This window comes from Melospiza melodia, chromosome 5, assembly GCF_035770615.1.
Source record: "Melospiza melodia melodia isolate bMelMel2 chromosome 5, bMelMel2.pri, whole genome shotgun sequence".
NCBI lineage: Eukaryota > Metazoa > Chordata > Aves > Passeriformes > Passerellidae > Melospiza > Melospiza melodia.
The window spans coordinates 59,071,210-59,084,483 of NC_086198.1; positions in this window are offsets into that span (position 1 = coordinate 59,071,210).

The following is a 13,274-nucleotide window of genomic DNA, read 5'->3' on the forward strand; positions in this document are numbered from 1 at the left end:
AATCTTCCATCCAGAAGCGGGGCAGCTTACTTTTGTTTGCCAGGGAAACGGGTCGAGCTTTGTGTCTGGGGGCCTATGGCTGGGAGTGACCGGCTAGGACCTGAAAAGCTAAGATAGGCAGGATGGTGACCAGACCCATGGTGGCACCAGTGCCATGTTGGGCTGGTTTGATAGTACCAAGTGGCTCCTGCAATCTGCCATCAAAATGTTGGCAGGCGAGTTTTGTTTTCCAGGGAAAAGCGCCGTTGTTTGTGTTTGGGGGCCTGTGGCTGGGAGTGGCCGCCTGGCTGCTTAGAATCCACGATACGCAGGATGGTTCCCAGACCAGAGGTGGCACCAGTGCCAAGTCGGGCTGGTTTGATAATACCTAGTGGATCCTGCAATCTGCCATCCAGAAGCGGGACAGCTTACATTTGTTTGCCAGGGAAACGGGCCGAGATTTGTGTCTGGGCGCCTATGGCTTGGAGTGACCGGCTAGGTCCTGAAAAGCTACGATAGGCAGGATGGTGACCAGACCCATGGTGGCACCAGTGCCAAGTTGGGCTGATTTGATAGTACCAAGTGGCTCCTGCAATCTGCCATCAAAAAGTTGGCAGGCGAGTTTTGTTTTCCAGGGAAAAGCGCCGTTGTTTCTGTTTGGGGGCCTATGGCTGGGAGTGGCCGGCTGGCTCCTTAGAATCCACGATACGCGGCATGGTTCCCAGACCAGAGGTGGCACCAGTGCCAAGTTGGGCTGGTTTGATGGTGCAAAGTGGCTCCTGCAATATGCCATCCAGAAGCGGGGCAGCTTACTTTTGTTTCCCAGGGAAACGGGCCGAGGTTTTTCTCTGGGGGCCTATGGCTGGGAGTGACCGGCTGGCGCCTGAACAGCTACGATAGGCAGGATGGTGACCAGACCCATGGTGGCACCAGTGCCAAGTTGGGCTGATTTGATAGTAGCAAGTGGCTCCTGCAATCTGCCATCAAAATGTTGGCAGGCGAGTTTTGTTTTCCAGGGAAAAGCGCCGTTGTTTGTGTTTGGGGGCCTGTGGCTGGGAGTGGCCGGCTGGCTCCTTAGAATCCACGATACGCAGCATGGTTCCCAGACCAGAGGTGGCACCAGTGCCAAGTCGGGCTGGTTTGATAGTACCAAGTGGCTCCGGCAATCTGCCATCCAGAAGCGGGGCAGCTTACTTTTGTTTGCCAGGGAAACGGGCCGAGGTTTGTGTCTGGGGGCCTATGGCTGGGAGTGACCTGCTAGGTCCTGAAAAGCTACGATAGGCAGGATGGTGACCAGACCCATGGTGGCACCAGTGCCAAGTTGGGCTGGTTTTATAGTACGAAGTGGCTCCTGCAATCTGCCATCAAAATGTTGGCAGACGAGTTTTGTTTTCCAGGGAAAAGCGCCGTTGATTGTGTTTGGGGGCCTGTGGCTGGGAGTGACCGGCTGGCTCCTTTGAATCCACGATACGCAGGATGGTTCCCAGAACCAAGGTGGAACCACTGCCAAGTTGGGCTGGTTTGATAGTACCAAGTGATTCCTGCAATCTGCCGTCCAGATGCGGGGCAGCTTACTTTTGTTTGCCAGGGAAACGGGCCGAGGTTTGTGTCTGGGGGCCTATGGCTGGGAGTGACCGGCTGGCTCCTGAAAAGCTACGATAGGCAGGATGGTGACCAGACCCATGGTGGCACCAGTGCCAAGTTGGGCTGGTTTGATAGTACCAAGTGGCTCCTGCAATCTGCCATCAAAAAGTTGGCAGGCGAGTTTTGTTTTCCAGGGAAAAGCGCCGTTGTTTGTGTTTGGGGGCCTGTGGCTGGGAGTGGCCGGCTTGCTAATTGGAATCCACGATACGCAGCATGGTTCCCAGACCTGAGGTGGCACCAGTGACAAGTCGGGCCAGTTTGATGGTGCAAAGTGGTTCCTGCAATCTGCCATCCAGAAGCGGGGTAGCTTACTTTTGTTTCCCAGGGAAACGGGCCGAGGTTTGTGACTGGGGGCCTATGGCTGGGAGTGACCGGCTGGCTCCTGAAAAGCTACGATAGGCAGGATGGTTACCAGACTCATGGTGGCACCAGTGCCAAGTCGGGCTGGTTTGATGATACTAAATAGCTCCTGCAATCTGCCATCCAGACACGGGGCAGCGGATTTTTGTTTGCTGGAGAAAAGTTCCGTGGTTTTTTTTTGGGGGTATATGGCTGGACGTGGCCGGCTGGCTCCTTAAAAAGCTCGATACGCAGGATTGTTCCCTGACCCAAGGTGGCATCAGTGCCAAGTCGGGCTGTTTTCGTAGTACCAAGTGCGTCCTGCAATTTGCCATCCAGAAGAGGGGCAGTTGAGTTCTGTTTGCCAGAGAAAAGGGCCGTGGTATATGTTTGGGGGCATATGGTTGAGAGTGGCCGGCTGGCCCCTGAAAATCCACGATAGGCAGGATGGTTCACAGAACCAAGGTGGCACCAGTGCCATGTTGGCCTGGTTTGATAGTACCATGTGGCTCCTGCAATCTGCCATCCAGAAGCGGGGCTGCTTACTTTTGTTTGCCAGGGAAACGGGCCGAGGTATTTGTCAGGGGGCCTATGGCTGGGAGTGACCGGCTGGCTCCTGAAAAGCTACGATAGGCAGGATGGTGACCAGATCCATGGTGGCACCAGTGCCAAGTTGGGCTGGTTTGATAGTACCAAGTGGCTCCTGCAATCTGCCATCAAAAAGTTGTCAGGCGAGTTTTGTTTTCCAGGGAAAAGCGCCGTTGTTTTTGTTTAGAGGCCTGTGGCTGGGAGTGGCCGGCTGCCTCCTTTGAACCCAGGATGCGTAGGATGGTTCCCAGAGCCAAGGTGGCACCAGTGCAAAATTGGGCTGGTTTGATAGTACCAAGTGGCTCCTGCAATCTGCCATCAAAAAGTTGTCAGGCGAGTTTTGTTTTCCAGGGAAAAGCGCCGTTGGTTTTGTTTAGAGGCCTGTGGCAGGGAGTGGCCGCCTGTCCTCGTAGAATCTACGTTACGCAGCATGGTTCCCAGAGCCAAGGTGGCACCAGGGCCAAGTCGGGCTGGTTTGATAGTACCAAGTGCATCCTGCAATCAGCCATCCAGAAGCGGGGCAGCTTACTTTTGTTTGCCAGGGAAACGGGCCGAGGTTTGTGTCTGGGGGCCTATGGCTGGGAGTGACCGGCTGGCTCCTGAAAAGCTACGATAGGCAGGATGTTTACCAGACCCATGGTGGCACCAGTGCCAAGTTTGGCTGATTTCATAGTACCAAGTGGCTCCTGCAATCTGCCATCCAGAAGCGGGGTAGGTTACTTTTGTTTTCCAGGGAAACGGGCCGAGGTTTGTGTCTGGGGGCCTATGGCTGGGAGTGACCGGCTGGCTCCTGAAAAGCTACGATAGGCAGGATGGTGACCAGACCCATGGTGGCACCAGTGCCAAGTTGGGCTGGTTTGATAGTACCAAGTGGCTCCTGCAATCTGCCATCAAAATGTTGGCAGGCGAGTTTTGTTTTCCAGGGAAAAGCGCCGTTGTTTGTGTTTGGGGGCCTGTGGCTCAGAGTGGCCGGGTGGCTGCTTAGAATCCACGATACGCAGGATGGTTCCCAGACCCAAGGTGGCACCAGTGCCAAGTCGGGCTGGTTTGACACTACCAAGTGCGTCCTGCACTCTGCCATCCAGAATCGGGGCAGCTTAATTTTGTTTGCCAGGGAAACGGTCCGAGGTTTGTGTCTGGGGGCCTATGGCTGGGAGTGACCGGCTGGCTCCTGAAAAGCTACGATAGGCAGGATGGTTCCCAGATCCAAGATGGCACCAGTGCCAAGTCGGGGTGGTTTGATGGTGCAAAGTGGCTCCTGCAATCTGCCATCCTGACGCGGGGCAGCGGATTTTTGTTTCCAAGAGAAATGGTCTGTGGTTTGTTTTTGGGGCTATATGGCTGGGCGTGGCCTGCTGGCTCCTTAAAAAGCTACGATAGGCAGGATGGTTCCCTGACCCAAGGTGGCACCAGTGCCAAGTCGGGCGGTTTTCGTAGTACAAAGTGCGTCCTAAAATTTGCCATCCAGAAGAGGGTCAGTTGAGTTTTGTTTACCAGAGAAAAGGGCCGTGGTTTGTTTTTGGGGGCATATGGCTGATAGTGGCCGTCTGTCCCCTGAAAATCCACGATAGGCAGGATGGTTCCCAGACCAGATGTGGCACCAGTGCCAAGTCGGGCTGGTTTGATAGTACTAAATAGCACCTGCAATCTGCCATGCAGAAGCGGGGCAGCTTACTTTTGTTTGCCAGGGAAACGGGCCGAGGTTTGTGTCTGGGGGCCTATGGCTGGGGTTGACCGGCTGGCTCCTGAAAAGCTACGATAGGCAGGATGGTGACCAGACCCATGGTGGCACCAGTGCCAAGTTGGGCTGGTTTGATAGTACCAAGTGGCTCCTGCAATCTGCCATCAAAAAGTTGTCAGGCGAGTTTTGTTTTCCAGGGAAAAGCTCCGTTGTTTGTGTTTGGGGGTCTGTGGGTGGGAGTGGCCGGCTGGCTCCTTAGAACACACGATACGCAGGATGGTTCCCAGACCCAAGGTGGCACCAGTGCCACGTCGGGCTGGTTTGATGGTTAAAAGTGGCTCCTGCAATCTGCAATCCTGAAGCGGGGTAGCTTACATTTGTGTACCAGAGAAACGGGCCGAGGTTTATGACTGGGGGCCTAGGGCTAGGAGTGACCGGCTGGCTCCTGAAAAGCAACAATAGGCAGGATGGTTCCCAGACCCAAGGTGGCACCAGTGCCAAGTTGGGCTGGTTTGATGGTACCAACTGGCTCCTGCAATCTGCCATCTAAAAGATGTCAGGCGAGTTTTGTTTTCCAGGGAAAAGCGCCGTTGATTTTGTTTGGAGGCCGGTGGCTGGCAGTGGCTGCCTGTCGTCTTAGAATCCGGGTTACGCAGCATGGTTCCCAGAGCCAAGGTGGCACCAGTGTCAAGTTGGGCTGGTTTGATAGTACCAAGTGGCTCCTGCAATCTGCCATCCAGAAGCGGGGCAGCTTACTTTTGTTTGCCAGGGAAACGGGCCGAGGTATTTGTCTGGGGACCTATGGCTGGGAGTGACCGGCTGGCTCCTGAAAAGCTACGATAGGCAGGATGGTGACCAGACCCATGGTGGCACCAGTGCCAAGTTGGGCTGGTTTGATAGTACCAAGTGGCTCCTGCAATCTGCCATCAAAATGTTGGCAGGCCAGTTTTGTTTTCCAGGGAAAAGCGCCATTGTTTGTGTTTGGGGGACTGTGGCTGGGAGTGGCCGGCTGGCTCCTTAGAACACACGATACGCAGGATGGTTCCCAGACCCAAGGTGGCACCAGTGCCAAGTCGGGCTGGTTTGATAACACCAAGTGGCTCCTGCAATCTGCCATCCAGAAGCAGGGCAGCTTACTTTTGTTTTCCAGGGAAACGGACCGAGGTTTTTTTCTGGGGGCCTATGGCTGGGAGTGAAGGGCTGGCTCCTGAAAAGCTACGATAGGCAGGATGGTGACCAGACCCAAGGTGGCACCAGTGCCAAGTTGGGCTGGTTTGATAGTACCAAGTGGCTCCTGCACTCTGCCATCAAAATGTTGGCAGGCGAGTTTTGTTTTCCAGGGAAAAGCGCCGTTGTTTGTGTTTGGAGGCCTGTGGCTGGGAGTGGCCGGCTGGCTCCTTAGAATCCACGATACGCGGCATGGTTCCCAGACCAGAGGTGGCACCAGTGCCAAGTCGGGCTGGTTTGATGGTGCAAAGTGGCTCCTGCAATCTGCCATCCAGAAGTGCGGTAGCTTACTTTTGTGTGCCAGGGAAACGGGCCGAGTTTTGTGTCTGGGCGCCTATGGCTGGGAGTGACCGGCGAGGTCCTGAAAAGCTACGATAGGCAGGATGGTGACCACATCCATTGTGGCACCAGTGCCAAGTTGGGCTGGTTTGATAGTACCAAGTGGCTCCTGCAATCCGCCATCAAAAAGTTGGCAGGCGAGTTTTGTTTTCCAGGGAAAAGCGCCGTTGTTTGTGTTTGGGCGCCTGTGGCTGGGAGTGGCCGGCTGGCTCCTTAGAATCCACGATACGCGGCATGGTTCCCAGACCAGAGGTGGCACCAGTGACAAGTCGGGCTGGTTTGATAGTACCAAGGGCGTCCTGCAATCTGCCATCCAGAAGCGGGGCAGCTTACTTTTGTTTGCCAGGGAAACGGGCCGAGGTTTGTGTCTGGGGGCCTATGGCTGGGAGTGACCGGCTGGCTCCTGAAAAGCTACGATAGGCAGGATGGTGAGCAGACCCATGGTGGCACCAGTGCCAAGTTGGGCTGGTTTGATAGTACCAAGTGGCTCCTGCAATCTGCCCTCAAAAAGTTGGCAGGCGAGTTTTGTTTTCCAGGGAAAAGCGCCGTTGTTTGTGTTTGGGGGCCTGTGGGTGGGAGTGGCCGGCTGGCTCCTTAGAATCCACGATACGCAGGATGGTTCCCAGACCTGACGTGGCACCAGTGCCAAGTCGGGCTGGTTTGATAGTACCAAGTGGTTCCTGCAATCTGCCATCCAGAAGCGGGGCAGCTTACTTTTGTTTGCCAGGGAAACGGGCCGAGGTTTGTGTCTGGGGGCCTATGGCTGGGAGTGACCGGCTGGCTCCTGAAAAGCTACGATAGGCAGGATGGTGACCAGACCCATGGTGGCACCAGTGCCAAGTTGGGCTGGTTTGATAGTACCAAGTGGCTCCTGCAATCTGCCATCAAAAAGTTGGCAGGCGAGTTTGTTATCTAGGGAAAAGCGCCGTTGTTTGTGTTTGGGGGCCTGTGGCTGGGAGTGGCCGGCTGGCTCCTTAGAATCCACGATACGCAGGATGGTTCCCAGACCCATGGTGGCACCAGTGCCAAGTTGGGCTGGTTCGATACTACCAAGTGGCTCCTGCAATCTGCCATGAAAAAGTTGGCAGGCGAGTTTTGTTTTCCAGGGAATAGCGCCATTGTTGTGTTTGGGGGCCTGTGGGTGGGAGTGGCCGGCTGGCTCCTTAGAATCCACGATACGCAGGATGGTTCCCAGACCTGAGGTGGCACCAGTGCCAAGTCGGGCTAGTTTGATGCTGCAAAGTGGCTCCTGCAATCTGCCATCCAGAAGCGGGGTAGCTTACTTTTGTTTGCCAGGGAAACGGGCTGAGCTTTGTGTCTGGGGGCCTATGGCTGGGAGTGACCGGCTGGCTCCTGAAAAGCTACGATAGGCAGGATGGTGACCAGACCCATGGTGGCACCAGTGCCAAGTTGGGCTGGTTTGATAGTACCAAGTGGCTCCTGCAATCTGCCATCAAAATGTTGGCAGGCGAGTTTTGTTTTCCAGGGAAAAGCGCCGTTGTTTGTGTCTGGGGGCCTGTGGCTGGAGTGGCCGTCTGGTTCCTTAGACTCCACGATACGCAGCATGGTTCCCAGACCTGAGGTGGCACCAGTGCCAAGTCGGGCTAGTTTGATGGTGCAAAGTGGTTCCTGCAATCTGCCATCCAGAAGCGGGGCAGCTTACTTTTGTTTGCCAGGGAAACGGGCCGAGGTTTTTCTCTGGGGGCCTATGGCAGGGAGGGACCGTCTGGCTCCTGAAAAGCTACGATAGGCAGGATGGTGACCAGACCCATGGTGGCACCAGTGCCAAGTTGGGCTGATTTGATAGTAGCAAGTGGCTCCTGCAATCTGCCATCAAAATGTTGGCAGACGAGTTTTGTTTTCCAGGGAAAAGCGCCGTTGTTTTTGTTTGGGGGCCTGTGGCTGGGAGTGACCGGCTGGCTCCATTGAATCCACGATACGCAGGATGGTTCCCAGACCCAAGGTGGAACCACTGCCAAGTTGGGCTGGTTTGATAGTACCAAGTGATTCCTGCAATCTGCCGTCCAGATGCGGGGCAGCTTACTTTTGTTTGCCAGGGAAACGGGCCAAGGTTTTTGTCTGGGGGCCTATGGCTGGGAGTGACCGGCTGGCTCCTGAAAAGCTACGATAGGCAGGATGGTGACCAGACCCATGGTGGCACCAGTGCCAAGTTGGGCTGGTTTGATAGTACCAAGTGGCTCCTGCAATCTGCCATCAAAAAGTTGGCAGGCGAGTTTTGTTTTCCAGGGAAAAGCGCCGTTGTTTGTGTTTGGGGGCCTGTGGCTGGGAGTGGCCGGCTTGCTAATTGGAATCCACGATACGCAGCATGGTTCCCAGACCTGAGGTGGCACCAGTGACAAGTCGGGCCAGTTTGATGGTGCAAAGTGGCTCCTGCAATCTGCCATCCAGAAGCGGGGCAGCTTACTTTTGTTTGCCAGGGAAACGGGCCGAGGTTTTTCTCTGGGGGCCTATGGCTGGGAGTGACCGGCTGGCGCCTGAACAGCTACGATAGGCAGGATGGTTCCCAGACCCATGGTGGCACCAGTGCCATGTTGGGCTGATTTGATAGTACCAAGTGCCTCCTGCAATCTGCCATCAAAATGTTGGCAGGCGAGTTTTGTTTTCCAGGGAAAAGCGCTGTTGTTGTATTTGGGGGCCTGTGGCTGGGAGTGGCCGGCTGGCTCCTTAGAATCCACGATACGCAGGATGGTTCCCAGACCCAAGGTGGCACCAGTGCCAAGTTGGGCTGGTTTGATAGTACCAAGTGGTTCCTGCAATCTGCCATCCAGAAGCGGGGCAGCTTACTTTTGTTTGCCAGGGAAACGGGCCGAGGTTTTTGTCTGGGGGCCTATGGCTGGGAGTGTTTGGCTGGCTCCTGAAAAGCTACGATAGGCAGGATGGTGACCAGACCCATGGTGGCACCAGTGCCAAGTTGGGCTGGTTTGATAGTACCAAGTGGCTCCTGCAATCTGCCATCAAAAATTTGGCAGGCGAGTTTTGATTTCCAGGGAAAAGCGCCGTTGTTTGTGTTTGGGGGCCTGTGGCTGGGAGTGGCCGGCTTGCTAATTGGAATCCACGATACGCAGGATGGTTCCCAGACCCAAGGCGGCACCAGTGCCAAGTCGGGCTAGTTTGATGCTGCAAAGTGGCTCCTGCAATCTGCCATGCAGAAGCGGGGTAGCTTACTTTTGTTTGCCAGGGAAAATGGCCGAGGTTTTTGTCTGGGGGCCTATGGCTGGGAGGGACCGGCTGGCTCCTGAAAAGTTACGATAGGCAGGATGGTGACCAGACCCATGGTGGCACCAGTCCCAAGTGGGGCTGATTTGATAGTAGCAAGTGGCTCCTGCAATCTGCCATCAAAAAGTTGGCAGGCGAGTTTTGTTTTCCAGGGAAAAGCGCCGTTGTTTGTGTTTGGGGGCCTGTGGCTGGGAGTGACCGGCTGGCTCCTTAGAATCCACGATACGCAGGATGGTTCCCAGACCAGAGGTGGCACCAGTGCCAAGTCGGGCTGGTTTGATAGTACCAAGAGGCTCCTGCAATCTGCCATCCAGAAGCGGGGTAGCTTACTTTTGTATGCCAGGGAAACGGGCCGAGGTTTTTGTCTGGGGGCCTATAGCTGGGAGTGACCGGCTGGCTCCTGAAAAGCTACGATAGGCAGGATGGTGACCAGACCCATGGTGGCACCAGTGCCAAGTTGGGCTGATTTGATAGTACCAAGTGGCTCCTGCAATCTGCCATCAAAATGTTGGCAGGCGAGTTTTGTTTTCCAGGGAAAAGCGCCGTTGATTTTGTTTTGGGGGCCTGTGGCTGGGAGTGACCAACTGGCTCCTTAGAATCCACGATACGCAGGATGGTTCCCAGACCCAAGGTGGCACCAGTGCCAAGTGGGGCTGGTTTCATAGTACCAAGTGCGTCCTGCAATCTGCCATCCAGAAGCGGGGTAGCTTACTTTTTCTTGCCAGGGAAACGGGCCGAGGATTTTGTCTCGGGGCCTATGACTGAGGGTGACCGGCTGGCTCCTGAAAAGCTACCATAGGCAGGATGGTGACCAGACCCATGGTGACACCAGTGCCAAGTTGGTCTGGTTTGATAGTACCAAGTGGCTCCTGCAATCTGCCATCAAAAAGTTGGCAGGCGAGTTTTGTTTTCCAGGGAAAAGCGCCGTTGTTTGTGTTTGGGGGCCTGTGGCTGTGAGTGGCCGGCTGGCTGCTTAGAATCCACGATACGCAGGATGGTTCCCAGACCAGAGGTGGCACCAGTGCCAAGTCGGGCTGGTCTGATAGTACCAAGTGCGTCCTGCAATCTGCCATCCAGAAGCGGGGCAGCTGAATTTTGTTTGCCAGGGAAACGGGCCGAGGTTTGTGTTTGGGGGCCTGTGGCTGGGAGTTGCCGACTGGCTCCTTAGAACCCATGATACGCAGGATGGTTCCCAGACCAGAGGTGGCACCAGTGCCAAGTTGGGCTAGTTTGATAGTACCAAGTGGCTTCTGCAATCTGCCATCCAGAAGCGGGGCAGCTTACTTTTGTTTGCCAGGGAAACGGGCTGTTGTTTGTGTTTGGGGGCCTGTGGCTGGGAGTTGCCGACTGGCTCCTTAGAATCCACGATACGCAGGATGGTTCCCAGACCAGAGGTGGCACCAGTGCCTAGTCGGGCTGATTTGATAGTACCAAGTGGCTCCTGCAATCTGCCATCCAGAAGCGGGGCAGCTTACTTTTGTTTTCCAGGGAAAAGCGCCGTTGTTTGTGTTTTGGGGCCTGTGGGTGGGAGTGGCCGGATGGCTCCTTAGAATCCACGATACGCAGGATGGTTCCCAGACCAGAGGTGGCACCAGTGCCAAGTCGGGCTGGTTTGATAGTACCAAGTGGCTCCTGCAATCTGCCATCCAGAAGCGGGGCAGCTTACTTTTGTTTGCCAGGGAAACGGGCCGAGGTTTGTGTCTCAGGGCCTATGGCTGGGAGTGACCGGCTGGCTCCTGAAAAGTTACGATAGGCAGGATGGTGACCAGACCCATGGTGGCACCAGTGCCAAGTCGGGCTGGTTTGATAGTACCAAGTGGCTCCTGCAATCTGCCATGAAAAATTTGGCAGGCGAGTTTTGTTTTCCAGGGAAAAGCGCCGTTGTTTGTGTTTGGGGGCCTGTGGCTGGGAGTGGCCGGCTGGCTCCTTAGAATCCACGATACGCAGCATGGTATCCAGACCCAAGGTGGCACCAGTGCCAAGTTGGGCTGGTTTGATAATACCAAGTGGTTCCTGCAAACTCCATCAAAAAGTTGGCAGGCGTGTTTTGTTTTCCAGGGAACAGCGCCGTTGATTTTGTTTGGGGGCCTGTGGCTGGGAGTGGCCGGCTGGCTCCTTAGAATCCACGATACGCAGGATGGTTCCCAGACCCAAGGTGGCACCAGTGCCAAGTTGGGCTGGTTTGATTACACCAAGTGGTTCCTGCAATCTGCCATCCAGAAGTGAGGCAGCTAAGTTTTGTTTGCGAGAAAATAGGGCCGTGGTTTTTGTTGGGGGCCTGTGGCTGGGAGTAGCCGGCTGGCTCCTTAAAATCCACGATACGCAGGATGCTTTCCAGACCCAAGGTGGCACCAGTGCCAGTCGGGCTGGTTTGATAGTACCAAGTGGCTCCTGCAATCTGCCATCCAGAAGCGGGGCAGCTGAGTTTTGTTTGCCAGAGAAAAAGGCTGTGGTTTTTGTTTGGGGGCCTGTGGCTGGCAGGGGCCGGCTGGCTCCTGAAAATCCACGATACGCAGCATGGTTCCCAGACCCAAGGTGGCACCAGTACAAAGTGGGGCTCGTTTGACAGTGTCAAGTGCCTCCTGCAATCTGCCATCCAGAAGCGGGGCAGCTGAGTTTTTTTTGCCAGGGAAACGGACCTTTGTTTTTGATTGGGGTCTGTGGCCGAGAGTGGTCGGCTGTCTCCTGACAATCCACAATACGCAGGATGGTTCCCAGACCAAAGGTGGCACCAGTGCCAAGTCGGGCTGGTTTGATAGTACCAAGTGCCTCCTGCAATCTGCCATCCAGAAGCGGGGCAGCTGAGTTTTGTTTGCCAGAGAAAAGGGCCGTGGGTTGTGTTTGGGGGCATATGGCTGGGAGTGGCCACCTGGCTCCTTAAAATGCACGATACGCCGCATGGTAACCAGACGCAAGGTGGCACCAGTGCCAAGTCGGGCTGTTTTTGTAGTACCCAGTGGCTCCTGCAATTTGCCATCCAGAAGCGGGGCAGCTAAATTTTGTTTGCTAGAGAAAAGGGCTGTGGTTTGTGTTTGGGGGCCTATGGCCGAGAGTGGTAGGCTGGCCCCTGAAAATCAACGATAGGCAGGATGGTTCCCAGATCCAAGGTGGCACCAGTGCCAAGTAAGGCTGGTTGTATGGTTCAAAGTGACTCCTGCAATCTGCCATCCAGAAGCAGGACAGCTGAGTTTTTTTTGCCAGAGAAAAGGTCCGTGGTTTCTTTTTGGGGCATACGGCTGGGAATTGCCGGCTGGCTCCTTAAAATGCTCGATACGCAGGATGGTTCCCAGAGCCAAGGTGGCACCACTGCCAAGTCGGGCTCTTTTTGTAGTACCAAGTGCCTCCTGCAATTTGCCATCCAGAAGAGGGGCAGTTGAGTTTTGTTTGCCAGAGAAAAGGGCCGAGGTTTGTGTTTGGGAGCATATGGCTGGGAATGACCGGCTGGCCCCTGAAAATCCACGATACGCCGGATGGTTCCCAGATCCAAGGTGGTACCATTACCAAGTCGGGCTGGTTTGATAGTCCCAAGTGGCTCCTGCAAACTGCCATCCAGAAGCGGGGCAGCTGAGTTTTGTTTGCCAGGGAAATGGGCCGTTGTTTGTGTTTGGGGGCCTGTGGCTGGGAGTGTTCGGCTGGTTCCTGAATATGTACGATACGCAGGATTGTTCCCAGATCCAAGGTGGCAGCAGTGCCATGTTGTGCTGGTGTGATAGTCCCAAGTGGCTCCTGCAATCTGCCATCCAGAAGTGGGGCAGCTGAATTTTGTTTGCCAGAGAAAAGGTCCGTGGTTTGTGTTTGGGGGCATATGGCTGAGAGTGGCCGGCTGGCCCCTGAAAATCCACGATACACAGGATGGTTCCCAGATCCAAGGTGGCACCTGTGCCAAGTCGGGCTGATTTGATAGTACTAAGTAGCTCCTGCAATCTGCCATCCAGAAGCGGGGCAGCTTACTTTTGTTTGCCAGGGAAACGGGCCGAGGTTTCTGTTTGGGGGCCTATGGCTGGGAGTGACCGGCTGGCTCCTGAAAAGCTACAATAGGCAGGATGGTTCCCAGAGCCAAGGTGGCACCAGTGCCAAGTTGGGCTGGTTTGATAGTACCAAGTGGCTCCTGCAATCTGCCATCCAGAAGCAGGGCAGCTGAGTTTTGTTTGCCAGAGAAAAGGGCTTGGTTTGTGTTTGGGGGCATATGGCTGGGTGTGGCCAGCTGGCTCCTTAAAATGCACGATATGCAACATGGCTC